The sequence below is a fragment of the Sinocyclocheilus anshuiensis genome, unplaced genomic scaffold, assembly GCF_001515605.1.
Source record: "Sinocyclocheilus anshuiensis isolate Anshui unplaced genomic scaffold, SAMN03320099.WGS_v1.1 scaffold2638, whole genome shotgun sequence".
Classification (NCBI taxonomy): Eukaryota; Metazoa; Chordata; class Actinopteri; order Cypriniformes; family Cyprinidae; genus Sinocyclocheilus; species Sinocyclocheilus anshuiensis.
This window is the reverse complement of record NW_015538119.1, coordinates 116,936-134,928: the sequence shown is the minus strand read 5'-3', so window position 1 is coordinate 134,928 and position 17,993 is coordinate 116,936. Positions and strand designations below refer to the sequence as shown.

The window sequence follows — 17,993 nt, the reverse complement described above, 5'->3', positions numbered from 1 at the left end:
TATATATATATATTAGTTGTACATACATGTAGTTGTTTTTTGGTGTTTGGCTTAGTGTTATGTTAGAATCATTATTATACTCTTATACCTTTTGTTCTTTAATATTTTGAATTGTTTTTCATTAAAATGTTAAGTTTTGAAATGTTGCTGTATGCATTTGTCATTTTTATTTAATTTCTTTATTTTTAAAATGTGTATAAGTAGTATTTATAAAGTTTTAGCTTTGGATGTTTTTAGTTGTTTTAATACTACAATTGATTACTTCTGTTGTCCTCATTTGTAAGTCGCTTTGGACAAAAGCGTCTGCTAAATGACGAAATAAATAAATCTGGTTCACTTGGGGTTGTAGGGCAGTTTTCTTGCTAAAACCGATTTTAAATAATATTATTGTAAAATGCTATACAAATTATTTTGAGCTGAAATATTAACAGAGGATAAAACATGTTAGACTTAAAAAAAAAAAAGTCTATATTTTTCAGATATCATTTTATTAATTTGCCTTGGCTTCAGTACATTGTGACAACATAAAAGCTAATTAGGCCTAATACATTTTGGTTAAATAAAATGTAACCAGATAAGTTTAAGTCCTTAAATTATCATGCATTATATTTTTCTCACACAATGTAAATATATCATCATATTTTGGGCTCCTTGTTTGGATTAATTTGATTATTTATTCAGGTACCAATAAGAGTGCAGTACACGCAGCTCCATTTTATCACATTTAAATGTATTCTCCAGAATTTTGCCAGAAACCCACACAGAAAATGTAAAAAAAGGGGGGGCCTGCTTTTCAGGACAGCTGATCAATACCACTTTCAGGAAATGTGTGCGTGTGAGTGAATTATGATCTCTGTACATTACACTCTGTCAGTGCCTAATGCACCCTGACACCCACACATCCATACTGATCTCTTTATCAGTGCAAGAGAGACAGAGAGAGAGGATTGTGGGTTTTTCTCGAGAGAATTGAGGCTCTATTGTGGGTTTAAATCGACGTTGTTCAGACCCCTGAGAGTTTTTTAACCCCCACACAAAGTGGCGCTCATTAGCATATGAACGGGAGGGTGGCAGGGTCTCTTTATGGACTGTTTGCAAAGATCCCAGCCCCCCCGCCCTCCTTGCCCGTCTCTGAACACTGGCCTGCTGGCACTCACATGGCTCTGTATGGGAATGTGCCCCAGTAGCATTCACACAACCGTATTTGTTCACTGTAGCATTTCCTCCCCTCAGCAGCAGAACTGTCCTTCTTTCTCTCTCTCTGTGTGTAGGAGGTGAAGGTTAAATATGTTTTGTTTTGTAAGAGGTCAGAGTGTAACACATAAAGGTCTTCTCTTTGCCAGGGACATCTGGTTGCTAGGTGAATAGACCTGCAGCTAGAAACAGTCGTCTGCTGGGTTAACCTGTAATGGCTCCAGAATTAGATGCAAGTTCAAACATTCATGCATCAAAAGACCTGAAATTTATGTTCCTTATGCTAAACCATAGTATCACTTATACTCCCTAGTGCTTAAAAAGGGAGAAATGGGAATTTACACCCATGTATTATAGATCTGTTTCAAAATGTGGTGAGTTGCTTTCCTAGACAATGTGTTCCAAACATTAGAACAGTTTTTTTTATTTTTTATCTTTGTAATCTTTAATGGAAATAAAATGTTGAAACGACTTTCCTTTCCTACTGGTGTCACTTGGGCCGTATGAATATGATTGAATAAATGAAGCCATTATGCTGCTTACGAGTGAGAAAGGGAAATTATACAAAATAGCACAAAATAGCATAGTTGGAATCAATTGTTTTGGTATGCTTTCTCTAAGCACATCCCATAACTCTCACATATTAGGTCAGTGTGTTGCGAGAAAGCCGTCTTTAGTTGCTATTCTATCGCAATGTGCTTTCAACTACCTCTGGAAGTGGTTGAAACATTGTCTGCTTATGATCAGACTGACAAAAAGCAGGGGCCTCATGTATAAAACTTTACGTAGATTTCATCCTAAAGTGCGTAAGCACAAAAGCTAGATTGTGCATACGTACAAAAGTTTTCAGATTTATAAAGCCATGTGTACGCCAGAAACTGCGCAAAATTCCCTTTGTAATACCCAGTCAGCGGACGATTGTGCGTACATGAATCTCCACCCCATCTTCTCCCCGAAATAGCCATTTATGGAGCTTACAATACATAGTTTTAATATGCATAACGTCATCTGCATATCATTTCCATGCATATTCCATCCACGTGAAAACATGTTTAACGCAGTTAAGGGTAGGAATATGTTAGGAAAATATGAGATACGGACTATAAATGCATTTTGAGACATCACTATTCTAATTTATGCAATTTGCCTAAAAGGTAAACATATATTTTAGAATGTTTATAGCCTATATTTTTATGGAAAGAGATAGGCCTTATTTTTTTTGCAGTGTAAATAGCTGTCTGACTCACCGCGTCAATAAACCATTTTGAAAATAAAACGCACATATCTTACAGTTTCCTTCAAATTCTATCTTTTAAATATGGTGTTTGTCACAACATTGGGAAGAGCACGAAAGGAGTTATCATTAGGATACTATCTGTGCGTGACACCTGTGAACAGAGGTTCTAGAGTACTGTCATCAGACCTGTTTTTTCATGCGTCAAGCAATCCTCGCTGTGATTAAAACATTAAATCACATACCACAGGAAAAATTGTTCGAAAGCAGCACATCCACTGCAAATATTTATTTTTAAATTCATATAAAAAGTTGTAATTTCTAGATAATAATTTCATGAAATTTCAGTGCTTAACTTCATTATTCAGAGTGTCATATTTAATCTAAACGTGTATGTCAAATGTAAAACAGACTTTAAAATCATTCTATTTGCTTCCTTATTTCGCTCCCTCCAGTAAAAGAGTGCGTACGCATGGTCTAGAGTGTCTGTACGGTGCGCACATATTTACACCTAGTTAATTTTTGTATAAATCCCGATATGTGCGTGGAAAATTGCGTACGCACAATTCCATGCCCATTTTGTGCGTACGCAACGTTTATACATCAGGCCCCAGGTGTAAACAGGGCCTTAGATGATCCTACCTAACAGCTGGATATTTATTGGCATTGCATTGGAAAACTCAGGTCTGGATGTAGCCTACTAAATTTACAGAAGTGAAAAAAGCTGAACTTCTTATGAACTGAACTTGAATGTTCAAAAAATCAAAACTGAAAAGTATCAATCACAAAGTTTCAATGTAATGAAAACATGAACTATTTTATCAAATATGTGTGTGTTCTATGTTTCTATGCTTGCCAGAGTATTAGCTTAGCGATATGCTAACATAAAACTCTGCTGGAATAAATTGTAAGTTGTGACTGTGAGTGGCTTGCTGAAATGTTGCCCAAATCAATGACACTCACTTAAGAGGTTACATTTTATGATGTTGCATTAGAAATCGGCTCACTTGGTTTTGGAACAAAGCTTATGAAGAGTAGTTTTCAGGGAAAAGCTATAGGATGTTTGACACATGCTGTATCATCGTCTGACTGTAAAATGGATGATGCAGGTATTAGTCATTCATCAGATGCTGTCTTTCCCAAAGTGGCTTACAGTATACTGACTTTTACAGTACTTCCTGGGGTAATCATGCGGTGAATGACCCAATAATGATAGAAGAGTACAGTAATATGCCTGTTCATGAATCACCCGTCTGTGATTGGGACCTATCATGAACCTTAGTGGTCCGACTCTTACCCGCTGCTGATTGTCAAGAGTTTAATGTCAATAAAACCTAAAATTAACCTTTTCTCTTGGCTTTGTTTGTCTTTGGTAAAGTTCATACAGCATATTCTCCTGAGCTACTGTGATACTTTGAGAGCTCTCTCTCTCTCTCTCTCTCTCTCTCTCTCTCGCCCACTACAGTCCCTAATATTGATCACCCGTTCAGATGGAGTAGATCCAATCTGGCTCCAGAGATGAAGCAGGTATTGCACAGAGACTCAAAAAGAACACTTTAACAAAAAGAGAAAGAGTTTTAGGGCAACATATCTTCCTGGGGCAGAGCGGCATCTCTCATGTTATTAAAGGATTGCAAGTGTGGGTGTGTTTTTTGGGAAGTTCCCTGCGTTTTACCTCAATTCCACATCTAGAGGAAGAGTGACTCATGCATTTCCACACTGACATATGGCGTGATGAAGCTGTTTTTGCCATGTGAAGTCTCGTTCTGGTTCAGTCTGCCTGCATATGCCTGTGTCAGCCTTAACACTGAACAGATGGAGTCAGCAAAGACAGATACTCCAACCTCTCATCCTACCACACGCCTCCTGCAGATGGGTCTGTACATGTGTCCATTGTCTCTCAGGGTAAAGCTGTCAGCTCCTTGAGGTAAATCATGGGTTATCTGTTATCGCAAAGGAGGAGTGCTCCCACACTGCTATCAAAACTGTGTGTGTGTAACTCTCAGCAATGACCTTCAGCTCTATGTCCAGGATCAACACAGTGGACATAAGCCAGCCTTCAAAGTAATGTTCCAGATTCAATACAAGTTAAGCTCTATCGACAACATTTATGGCATAAAGTCGATTACCACAGAAAATGATACATTTAAAAAAATAAAACAAAATAAAAAAATAAAAACAAAAGTCACTGTTGCAGTAATTAAAGTAAATGGGCCCAGCTTGTTTAGGGGTTTAAAAGCAGAAATGTGCAGCTTTAAATTCTTTCATACAAAAATTTGTCATTTGAGCTGCGAGGTTGTCTAAAACATCCTTTTTGTGATTTCTCAATGCAAGATCTCTCTGATATTCTTGTATCTTTGTGTGTTATGTGTGAGAATTACTGGCTTTTACTGCCTTTACATGGTCATGACACGAATTGAAATATTGGATATAACTTTGTTATATTTGTTACAGATTTGAAAACAGTGCACATTTTAAAGTTTCTTATAAAATTAATAATCCTGGTCCTGGATTTTTATTTGTCAATATTTTGCAGTTCAGCCATGTTAAAATACACAATATAGCAACAGCTTCCACGGTAATCGTATCATTTTGCAACACCAACAACATGTTACTGCTCCATTATTTTGAGTCGTTTTAACCAAGAAACACTTTTTTCCCCCATAATTTTAACATAATTTTTTTAACTTGGGCTTTCACAGAAGATTTACTTCACAAACAACAGACAGTGATTTTCATACAATAATCAATACCAAATATTGAAGTTAGTAACTTCTTGTGGCATGAGTTGTGTGCGCACTTGCTCCGAGGATCTTTTGGTGCTTTTCATATTTTGAACGGAAATGAACAAATATACGACTTGTTAACTGGAGACTCTTTCTGACCAGATCATTGAATCAGTGAGTTGTTGATTTAGATTTCCAATTTGCAAATAAATCATCAGTGTAATGTGAAAAGTGATTTAACAAGTTCATCAAAAAGAATCAGATTGTTCAAGAATCTTGGAGTGGGGTTTGATTTCTTCAGTTCCAAATTATGAGGAACTTAGTGCGCTTAGTGTGAAAATAGTCAAGGGGTCATGAAAGATTTGATTATAGAATAAAAAAAAAGCCTAAATGCCATAAATTTTCAATTAATTGGGGGAAAAAACAAAAACAAAACTCGTGAGCGAGTTTTTGTGGCAAGTACCATTATGCCATAAATGTTGTCACTAGATCTTGAACCCGAAATGTTCCTGTAAGGGCATCTGTCACACACTGACACCTCCAGATCACACTCTTTTTATCTCTCAGGCTGAGTTTGCGTCACAGCCAGTCTGGCACTGCTCATATCCTTCTTTAAAACACACTGAGAGCTGTTCTATACACATGTACGGGCGGGACGGACTGAGCTCTTCTGTCTTTCCTCTCTGGAGTGCAGTCTAATCCCCTCTGCTCCGTCCACGGTGTGTTGTCAGGCCTGCTAATAAGGAGAGAGCTGTGGCTATACTGGGCCAGTTTGATTGCGTGGCTGAGCCCGTCGAGTGGCCGGCACCGCAGATGCAAGCATTAACATGCGGTCTGAGAGCAAGGATAGTGTTTCTACATTAGCTAAAGCCCACCAGAGTGCCCGCTCTGTTTGTTTGGAATAACGGGGCCAGGCAGAGCACAGGGCCAAAAAGGGGAATTATCCCACAAACAGAGAAAGGTCATAATCACACACACACACACACACACACACAAACTGCTGTAGGTTTTCATACACCATTATTTTCCTGCTTGGCTTTACTTATGAAGCCCTGACCCAAAGTGGAGGCATTGTTGGTTAAAAATATGCAGTGATGTTTCGATCCTCACTAAGTCAGTGAAAGGGAGCTAATGCCCTACTTTAGGGCAACAGTTGAAGAGTTCATGGATTTACACACACCAAGCAGTTGCATAAATGTTTAATTTTTTTAGCCTACCTTTTATCTTCTGAATTTTCACTGCCCTTAATATGAGGTCAGCCCGAAAGAGCCAGTATTTTTAATAGTCTGTTGTCCTTATATAACATCCCTTATATAATGTTAAGTTTTAATAGCCAGTTTTATTTGCGGATGTGTGTGTGTTGCTTGTATGCACTGGACGTTTTAGTTTTCCATTTGTGATCATGGTGTATGGTAATCGATAAGTTGTGATGGTAGTAGCTTAATGGTTCGGCGAATTCAATAACAAGGTGACAGGGACTAGTTATGGAGATCAGTTATGATGCATTGTCCACTAATAATAATAATAATAATAATAATTTTCATGGCTGTTATGCACATAAAGCACTCTCTTATTTACCTGAAACTGTTCCCTTTGCTGTAGTTCTTGGTTCACATAGGTGCACTAGGTTTGACGTCAATGATGTCAAATGTAACTGGCAAACTTGGTGCTCTATATTTGAAATGAATGATATTTCAGAACTGCAGAAAAAATTGAATACCTTAAATGTCACTTTGTTCCCCATAAAAAGCTACGAATACTTTTAAAAGACGTCCAATATAGTCACATGTAATAGTCAAAAGAACTGCACCTGACACAATTTGACAACAGCTACCAATTCTGCCTTCTCCATAAGTCCCTCATGACTTCAGTCCTCAAACCCATCATAAAGGTCTGCTGGATGCAGGACAGCTGCCTGATCTGTTTTAGACTTAATCCTAGCTTGTTAAGTCCTAAGCAAACACTAATTGTTTTCCTGGAGACAGACGTGTTACTTGGTTACTTTAAGAAATGCTTGTCCTAAACCTTTTATTACGGTGAAGCTTCACTGAACTCTAGCCATGAGATTTAGCCATTCATTCACTTCCCTAAGTGCAGTTATTCAAAGCTGTTATTACTGTATGTGACTCAGAGTGTGTGTGCAGGTAGTGTGGTGGATGTACTTTGACAGTACTTAATATATCACCTCAGATCAGGTATCAGGTCTTGTAGGGAGATGCAGTTGCGTATACGGGTAAATCTCAGGGGAAAAAAGTTTAAACTTTATGATAGATATTTTCATCTGGTCCCGCATTAACAATGGTTTTCTTTGATGAAGAATCCCTGTCTGGTCACTCCTATCAGAATAAACATTACAGCAGTCAGAGACTTTAGCAAGCAGACATATTGTGCTTCTGTCTGAACAAAGAAAGTCCTTTATTTCTCCCTGCCTCTCTCTCTCTCTCTTTCTGTGGTAAATAAGATCTGGCACCCGTGTCAGTATTGATCATTCAGTCATAACTCAGTTTGATAGATGAATGATGATTAATGTTGGGCTGGGGGACACTGGCCATATATTATAGTAAATATTTACAGTGAATGCTGTATTATTTTGGCTCACATATCTCAGAATGTTCACCCTGGAGCACTTATAGAGAGAGAGAGCACATGCGAGAGAGTGGTTGCAGATCTTGGCTAGAAATGATGTGAAAAATGGAGAGAGGTCTCATTATAAATTGTATCAGCTTGGCTCATGAATATTCATTGGGTGACGTAACAATTTTCATGGCTAAGGTTCTGTGCTAAGCGGTTTGCTAAAAGGCAGTGGCTGCTAATGTGCTTGTTCAGTCAGTGTTGCTTTAAGGCATATCAGCATATGGAGGCCATCTTGGAAATGCCCTGGGTGGCTATTTTGTAGGCAATATGAACACAAGTACAGCTCCATACTTGAATGTAAAAAAAAAAAAAACATCCAAATATAGTGCTGCAGGGATGACATGTTTTTGTAGACCAAAACCCAGAAACAAGTTAGCATTTTAACACTTGGGCTTCTATCGTCTCAAAGTCAATGTTTTTTTTTTTTTGTTTAATGGGTTGTTGGTTAAAGGCCTAAAATAAGGTCTGTGGTTAACACAAGCTCAGGACGTATTAAACGTTTTATAACCCCTTGTGATTTAATTGTATTTTTTAAACTTTTACTTATCTTGAAAAAGACAGTCGCTAACAAATGGCTAAATTGGACTAAATTGTTGGGGACATTAAACATCATCACACCTGCTCACTAGTCCGCTCTTCAATGCCTCATTGTGTTAATAACTGCACTCCTACAAACTATTAAAAGTCAATCTTTTAGGAAAAATGATTGGATGATGAAAAAAAAAATGAAAAACTAAAAGTTGTTGGAAGCTTAATAATGGTAACACTAAAACAATAAACCATGGTGTAATTCATTTATAACCTATGTTTAGCTTATATTTAGGCTTCAAACTTCATAAAAAAATGTTGATCACAGAGCTTATTTCCTGCAATAATCCAAAGGCCAATGAAACATCCTATTGTGTTCTTGTTGAGGGAACAAGTGTGATGCTAACTTCCGGGTTTGCCTACAGAAATACTTAATTACTGCACATTTCACTGCACAATCAACACATTTTAAAAATCTGACAGAAATGAATAAATGCTGCATCTTTATCTCAAATAATGCTTAAAAATGCCATCTGTTACTCTAAATGTGTTCGCATGTTCTAGAGCCCAAAAAAATATTCCAACATAATATACAGACAACTGAGTGAATTCAAGGTAAACCACTTTAGCGTGTGGTAAAAATGTGCAGAAATCAAATTTATTTTCACCTCTGTTTACATTAGTGTAGTGCTGCATTATGCATAAATTACATTTGCATATTGTGTATTTACACAAATCAAATGACCTGTCTAAATGAGGTTTATTGTATTCAGGACTGTTTTGGCTGTTTGTGTTGCTATCCGATTAAATATCTGATTCCTATTGCAAACTAGGTGTTAAAAATACTTATCGCACATGCAAATAAACCAGCACAATTACTTCTTAGTGAACTTCCTTTATGAGAATGTCCCACTGTCAAATATCACCTGCTACCGACTAACAAATAGCCAATCATGTTTATAACTGCGACGCATGATTTATTTATTTTTTCTAGTTAAGCTCAAACCCCATCCAGACAAATTTATTGATCAACTCACTCAGTCTCATCACTCAGTCTGTCAGCAATAGTTATGGTTATGGTTAGAGTTTACGTTAGCATTTTGTAGGTGATCCGGTGTGCTTCACACAACCAATGAAATCTTTGGAGTCGGTGGTGGAATGGGGTTTGCACTTGCACCTAACTGGTTTGGAAAAACAAAATCACTTTCAATAGGAAATCAACAGTAAACGGTTTCACAGTGTCTTTAAAGTCATTGTTGCTATGCCTCTGCAGCAGATAATGTGAAAGAATGCGTGTTTGAGCCACTGGCAGTAGAAGGAGTGTGTATGTGTGTGTTGGTAATTGAGAGCACTGGTTGTTAATTAGAAGAGTAGAGGACATGACGGGTTTTGGCTCGTCTGACCCAGAAGTGCTGTTTCACTGTCAGTCGTTTAGCCATTTAGCCTGGCCAGGACGGCACAGCAAGAGGGACACATTACAGGGTGTTAGGGGAGATAGCAGGAGCCGACAGAAGTATAAATCATGCTAGCTGTTAGTATGAGGCGAGGCTCTCTTCCCGAGGGGGGGACAGAGAGAGGAGCAGGGCAGAGGAATCATGTGGTTTGTCTTCACGTCCCAGTAGCTTTCAGGCTAATAAACGGATTAGAGTCCACTTTGAGCGAAAGACAAAAAGGGATTTCTGCTGTTCGTGGAGAGAGAGAGGAAGTGGGAGCGGACTTGAATGAGGATGGTTTGGCTCTGAAAGCAGGCCAGCACTACAGGGACAAACTGTGTGGGCTCCTGTCAAGTTTTGAAGTGATTGGAACGCTTAGCGCGTTTGATGAAACATTAGTGGCATATTGTGGCACTTATGAAGCGGCACAGAAAAAAGATCTATGAATCAGTACTCACCGAAACTGCAGGCAAACGCACTCAGAGTACCTGCAAATGAATGAACAAACGTCAATCTCAGCGTGTTACACAAGTTTTGTTATTAGCATTTGGCTGCACAGTTTAGGCTGTAGAAGTTTCTGCCTAAGAATATTCTGTTTGAAAGTAACCTAGAAACTTTTTGTATATGTTGTAAATGACAAGGCACTTTTAAAGACTTCATGAATCAGACTTTAGTTTACTTCAAAGCAATGAATCATTATTTGCTATATACTACTGCTTGTCAGAAGCAGGTGGGATTTATAACTTATGAGAAAATGATTTTTACATTCTAAAGACTATTGTATTGGGGAAAAATGCATACTCTTCTGCTGACATTTTTGTCAGATTTTTCCTGAAAAGAAAGTACGTTTTAAATGCAGCCATCATATAGACTAGCATTTAGATTGGCCTCAAAGATAGCAGTAATGGACTAAAAGCCACAAAACATCCATTTTTATTTCATTTGGTGGTGCTTAAAGGTTTGAATACACTACATGACTTTTGTGCAGATTTTCAGTCTGGCCGAATTTATGCTAGTTGCCGAAAGTCAGTCGGTCTGCAGCATATAATGGGCACAGATTTAGACTTTCAAGCTTCAGATTCCATCCAGTTGGAGAATATCAAACACCATTTACAAAGTCGTCAAGTGTATGATGCTTAGTGTTTTAAAATCTGTTTAAAAGTTGTGTAGGTATTCCATCCTTAAAACAGATTACAGTTCTAGCTTTTTATTAAACAGTCTGTCAGTGTAAGTCTATGGGATTTTTGGGAGTTTTGATTGTCCATTTCAGGAAAACCTAAGTCTGATCAGTAAGAAAATTGTAATGAGCAGTCCACTGAACGGCAAGTTGAAGAACCCATGTGCCGTTTATTTACAAAGTGATCCAAACATCCAAACATAATCCAAACAAAGACTTGACTTGACTTGACGTAGCACGAACAGACTAGACTCACCGACAGCAGGTACATAGATTAATACATGACAATGAACAATGGGAACATGAGGGCTATTTGTATCAAACACCATGGGTCACATGACAAGAATCAACCAATGAGCAAACAGAACTGAGAACCACATGACAGGACAATAACCAATGAGGACCAAGACACATGACTATAACAACCAATCAGAACTTGACACATACACAGGGCAGAAATACATGAGGGCAAGGAAAGCTGGACACTAACAGCATAAATCAAATTACAAAATAAAAGACATGAAAACAAGAACATGAAACAAACCCCAAAACAGACATTACAAAAATATAGCAGCCCGAGTTTGAACAGTCTGAAGGTCTGGCATAAGTTTGGTTGTTGTATAGCTTTACATTCTAGGAGTTAGAGTCAGAAATTTTAATTTCACAAGAATAATAATCATTTTAAGTTTAAATACAATATCAGTATTTTGGCTTACTCAAAACAACATAATGAACAAACTTATTATGAAAGGCAACGTCCCTTTCTATCCTACACTCAACCGAGACGTAATTTAGGAAGTCCGTAGGAGTGGTTCAGTATTGTCTGTCCCAGCTTTTGTGTAACTTGTTTAGCGCTACGTCTAACGTGGTGAGGAGAGAGGGCAGTTTTGCTCCTGACCTTGTCAGACTGATCCTGAGATGGCCGCTCAGGGCCCCTCACCCACTCAATGCGTTCTTTCAGCTCTGCTCTGGGATCAGCTTTGGGGTCACAGGCAGAAAGACGAGCCCTGGGTGCCGAATTTAGAGGGGAAAAACGTTGTTTTGTGAAGGTTCTGAAGGAGCTTTACAACTTCCGAAAGTTTCTCTGACCGCCCCAATAACCCCTTCCCATACATGAGTTTTGTATGTTAATACGCATCAAATGCCGCTCAAACACAATGAGGAGGCCTGGGTTCGGAAACAACAAGAGAGTGGGCAGGAAACCGACCCAGCATTTGCTTGTCATTGACCTGAATATAATTCTCTGGTTAGGAGCGTCAGCTTTGATACGTCCATTCGACTTAAACAGAAAGACTTGACTCTCAGTTATGTGCCAAAATGGAGATTTACCACAGCTGGGGAATATCTCAAGCCAAATAAATCCATACGCATTATCTTTGACCTTTTTGGCTTGTTTGTTTTTCCTTTTTAAATGCCACAATTGTGATATAGGCCTAACTGTATACATCAACCATACACCATATCATCAAACACATGCTTGGTCCTTTTTGAGAGCAGTAAATTAAAGGAAAAACAAAGATTTTGCTAAATGAAAAGAGTATAATTCCTCAGGGCTACAACTACTTCTCACAGTAAAGGCTTATAATTATAATTTGTAATTCATACTACAGTAAATTGTCATTCCCAGCGGAAAATAACAATTTTTCTTTCATAACTAAAGATAATTAATTGAGTTCTCATGCTTTACAAGGTATATGCTACTTAAAATGATTGTTCACCCAAAAATGAAGACTGATTTCCAAAATATAATTTAATCACCCTCATGTTGTTCCAAACCTGTATGGCTTTCTTCTTCAAACATTCTTCAAAATTGAAAAAGAAAGAAACAAGAAAGAAAGTCATACAGGTTTGGAATGACATGAGTTATACGTGAACTTTTTGGGTGAACCATCCTAAATATCATGTCTTAGATGTTCCTCCAAAAAATTATTTTGGATTCTTTAAAAATCCCACATATAGTAAGAGTATAGAGCAAAAAGTTGGTATTGGAAGAATTTTACGAGAGAAAAAATAAAATAAATAAAAGAAGAAGAAGAAGAGGCTTATTTTGAGACTTTCGATTATTGCAAACATTGGTTTCTTGGTAAATCAGAGCACTGTTTGATACATTGTTCTCTCTTTTGGAAATTTAGAGTTTGGAAATTTTATTTGCTACTTTTCAGTAGAAAAATCTGAAAGCTGGACTTAAGCAGTCTTAACATACTCTTAAGTTTACTCAGCTTTCTATGATAAATAACTGGGATACTAAAATCAACACTTTTAACTTGACACAACATTAATTTTCAGGCTGACATCACAAATCCCTATATATTTTTCATAATTAATATGCAACATTGCATGTTGATTTGAACAAGATCTCACCTGTGATTATTATTTCCTACATGATGTCATATAACATTTATCATGTTTAATTTTTTAATTCAAATTGTATTTAACCTTTATATAGGCTAATAATTTATAATTTAAAATATACATAGACTATAATTAATCTTTTTGATAGCAAATTACAAATGAGCTCTATGTGAAGGAGTGTTTAAAATTAAAGCTGCACTAAATTAAATTAATTAAATTAACTTTCTCACAAGCTTGATGTTGGTCTTTGACTACAAAATTGTTATTATCCTGAATTATTATATCAAAGGGTTGCAATTCCTCAGTGCAGTTAAGGGTTTGTCAAATTATACTTTTCTTGATAGAAAGTGTGTACAAACCATTTGTCACTACAGTAACTAATTTACCTCTCTCTCTTGTCCATCTGTCTCTGGCTGGTATACTGTATAATATGAGGGTTAACCTACTGGTGTCCACTGTCTCTGGTACACACGGTAATATAAAGGACGTCCCAACCTTCCCTCACTCACTCACTCTCTCTCTCTCCCACAAGGTGCCAAACTCTGCTTTTTAATTATTCATTACACAGCCCTGCCCTGAGAACGCCATTGTGCTGTGTTTTGGTCCAGACGTGGACGGCTGCCATAGCGCGGAGCAGGCTCGTTCTGTCCCACTTAATGTTTGCAGCCATCTGCCGAGGTTCGTTGCAGCAGCAGCGTGCGAGGGGATGTTTGATTTTTTTTTAACACTCTGTTTAGTGTGTGTCCTGACGTGTCACACCCATATTTCCTTCTGGTTGGACTCTAATGGGTGCATACGGGCGCCTGCAGGCTGAACCTGCTCGGCTAATATTCCTCTCACACAGGTCGTAGCGCACTGGCTGCATTGATTACGTGCGTGTGTGTCTGTCCTCTTGCATCTCATCAGTTTCTCCTTGCCAAGGCGAGGAAAACCAATATTCGCAAGCTGTATGGTACCCTATGCCCTCTTTCTCTCTTTCTGAACATCCGGTCCTATCGCTCTCCGTGTTGACTTTGTTTAAGACAATCCATTATTTCTGATAAGCTCATTTTCTTATCGAACTGCAGGCAGAAGCGGGAGAGAGATGTGGCCGAGGTTCCTGAGGGCCAATGGGGGCCGGCGCAAACACTAATCAGCTTAATTTCAGCATCTCATCACGAGGGGCTCTGTGTGTGTGATCTGTATTAACCGCTCAGTAATGGGTCTTAAGGCACTGCAGCTGTTGAACAATAATCTCGGACCGTTCACAGAATGTCCAATGTGTACTGCATACAAAAATGGCTAAATTTGCCAACTCCAATCAGTTGCCGGGAGATGGGGTGCAGGTTTGCACCATAAGTCATGTTTTCAAGTTCCCAGACTGCTACAATGAACGCTTCCAAGAACTAGTCACTGGATTTGCCAAAGGTTTAAGATTGTAGGATTGAATCTTTTAAAGAAAACTACATTACCATATTTTTTCACCTGACAATAAGTCGCTTCAGCACAAAATTGCAAGAACAGAACAGGAATTAAAATATAAATATAAAACAAAAAGATAAATAATAGTGGCATTCATTATAAACAACACTTATTAAAAACATCAAGTCGGCAAATTTACTTAAGGAAAAACTGAAATTAACAGCATTTGAAAAATGTGTTATATTAATCAATTTGGGCTCATGTACCTCTTTCATTTGTAAAATACTGAGTTTTTTTCCCCCCAAAATACTGTGTTTTTCCCATTGGAAAATATTTTGTTCAAATACTTTTCTTTAGCTCAGGAAACATTATTCAGTCACGCTTCTCAACTTTAACTTGGGTGTTTCTTCAAAAATGAATCAACTGTGGTCCTACTGTAGTAGTATAGAGATATAAAAAGAATTTGAGAAAATGAGAAATGTTTGACTTCATATTTTTAATAATATATATTTTTGAAACTCTAGAGGAGAAATATGAAATGACAAGGCTTTTTTCCCCTCTTGAAAATCACCTGAAAATAGTACTTAAGCAAAACTCTCAATTTGCCTTTAGTTTAATCTGATTGCTGTCTAGGAGAGATCATTTAGAATCAAATATTATATGAGAAATTCCTGAATTTCCACAAGACAAAAAAATAAAAAATAAAGAGCTTACCATCTGGTAAAACATCACAGAAGTCATGAAAATACTAAGTATGTGTTTTTAGTGTTATGCTCCTCAGCTGTGGTGTGAACTGCAGATAAACTGTTCTGATTGGCTGTTGATTGTGTCGTGTCACACCCCATTTTTCTGGTTGGGACATGTTGTGATTCCCAAGCTCACAGTAGTTTGCAATATCTGCTGTTTGAAAACAAGAAACATGGATGACAACAATTTAGCCTGTTTTGTGTTATTTTTGACTAAAGTAACATTAGTGACTATAGACACATTGTTATTATATATCTGCAATATGAATGTCCCAGACTTAGATATGTGCAGTGTCACTCTGTACCCTTGCAATGTACCCTTCTGTCCTCCAGCTAAATATTGAGGAGGAACTGTGTGTGTGTGTGTGTGGACGGGGATAATTTCTGACTCTGTGTTGCTGATCTGTTCCCCTGACACCTGTGTGCTAATTAGGGTCGTATTGGTGCATTCCACGCTAATGACTTCAGGCTGAATACAGTGGCTGTAAACATTTACTCTCATCATCTGCTGGATGCTGTTATCTCATTGATGGCATGTGTATGTGTGTGCAAACACAGAGTGTGTTTTCGCTGTGCTTATTAACGCCTGCCATAGATTTTATCAGCTTAATAGATCTGTATATCCACACTAACGCACATATTATAGTCAACACGGACTCAAAACTGACCTTTTTACTCTGAATAAATGTCACTGGACTTATTGTGCACGATTCATCAATGCGTGTTTTTCTAAAGTTTTTCATAATCTTCCACCACAATGTACTTTCTCTGCTTCTGAAATGACTTTTCTTTTGTGTTGATGTCGACAGTGCTGTCTTCGAGTCATGCTGGAATAATCACATTTACGAGATGTGCAAACACAAACGCCACCACAATGGCATAATTTCCAGTGGGATTTTCTTTGAGCGCAGTCTTTCCGAGTTTAATTCATTAAGCAAATTGGAAGTGGTCATAATACGTTTTAATTGTGAATGTTGACTGTTCGATTTGTTTTATTTTGTGTAGCGTCGATGAACAATAGCAGCAAAGCTTGCAGTAAAGTAAGCTTTATGAGGCGACAGGCTTGTGTAACTAAACATAAAGCATCAGTTGAACACACACTAAAACACATCATTTGCTCACACCAGCATTTAAAAAAGCTTCCAGTCTTTGTCATTGGCTGAAAAAAGAGAAACATTAAATTGCCCACTGGGTCTTTTTTGTCCTACCAAAACAACACGCACATTACAACATAGTTATGATTTGTAAGTAGGAACTTCTCAGGCGGTCTTGAATGTAGCACGAGGATGTGAGGGAAGAACAAAATAACATTAGCCAATAATTTCACAGCCTAACATTCATGATCAATCCAATCAAATCCTGTTTTTGTGCCATCCTACATAATGTTCTGTTTTACTCAGAAAAAGATGACATTACAGAAGTTAAATAAATTGTGAATGTCATTTCACGCTGCTGTTACAAAGTGAGAGGGTGTGTTTCAGTATTCCATCACTAATGTTGATCCAAATGTTTGTGTTTTGCAGCTGCCAGTGCTCTGGATGAAAGAGATAAACAGCACAGCCACCAGCACTTCATTTTACTGTGATGAGCATTTGGAGGCAAGGTGACGTGTTCTGCTCTGGCCTTCAATCATATGCTGTCTTCTCAGAGCAAACAGAAAAAGATAAAAAAAAGAGTTGCTCATTATTAACTTCTACTTTTTTCTACCAGACGAGGTCAGATTAATCAGAGAAGTGACATTTCAATAACATTTTTTTAGCAGTTTAATTAGGTAAGATTAATTGGCAAGATTAGCTTTGCGCTTCTCAAATTATGAAAATGCAATAAATAAATAGATGTTTCATGTTGATGTTTATTTGAAAAAAAAAAACACCTTTAATTATCTCTTTAATAAGTATTTACACAACTGTGCAAAAGTCTTAGGCCATTAGTATTTAACCAAAAAAAAAAAAAAAAGGTTTAAGCCAGTTATTTCTATCTTTTGCTGCATAGTTTGTCAGTAGGAAATATACGTTTACATTTCCAAACATTCCTTTTGCCATTAATTGTAATAACCTAGTGAGATTTTTGAATGCACAAAACATCTGTGGTATGATCTTATCCAGTCCAGTTTGGATGACAATCCAGAAGAACTGTGGCAATGTCTCTTAAGACTCTTGAAGATGTCTCAGATCTCAATATGATCTCAAAATGTTCTCATAAAATTATTTTAAAGTCACCATGAAATCAAAAGTCACAATTAATTTAATTTATTGGAATACTGCAGTATATATTACAAAGTATTTATCTGTGCACATCATTATTATTTATTTTTTTCTAATCAATAACATTCATTAATGACCCCTTCCTCGCAATCACAAAAGCACTGAGTTTTTGCTTGCTTGAAAATATCTGAGAATCCTTTCATAATAACCAAGAATAAAAACGATGTAGCCTACATAAGGCATTAGTTGTGCAATGTAGACAGCTTTTTGATAATAAAGCGAACTCAGTCAGTAAGCTCACGCTAAACTGAAGTGATTGAGAGCTTTAGTGATCATAAAGGTAGCGTTCTTTGCTCACTTTCTG

General features: G+C 37.4%; 1 long non-coding RNA gene across 1 annotated transcript in view; it reads left to right on the top strand.

The window, feature by feature from the left end:
* The window catches only part of LOC107683674 (uncharacterized), an 88,486-nt gene extending 71,456 nt beyond the window's left edge, over positions 1–17,030 (top strand). Inside the window, exon 3 of the long non-coding RNA XR_001633752.1 lies at positions 16,949–17,030. This is a non-coding gene — a long non-coding RNA (uncharacterized LOC107683674). The remainder of the gene's footprint in view (positions 1–16,948) is intronic.
* The last annotated feature ends 963 nt before the right edge of the window (positions 17,031–17,993 follow it).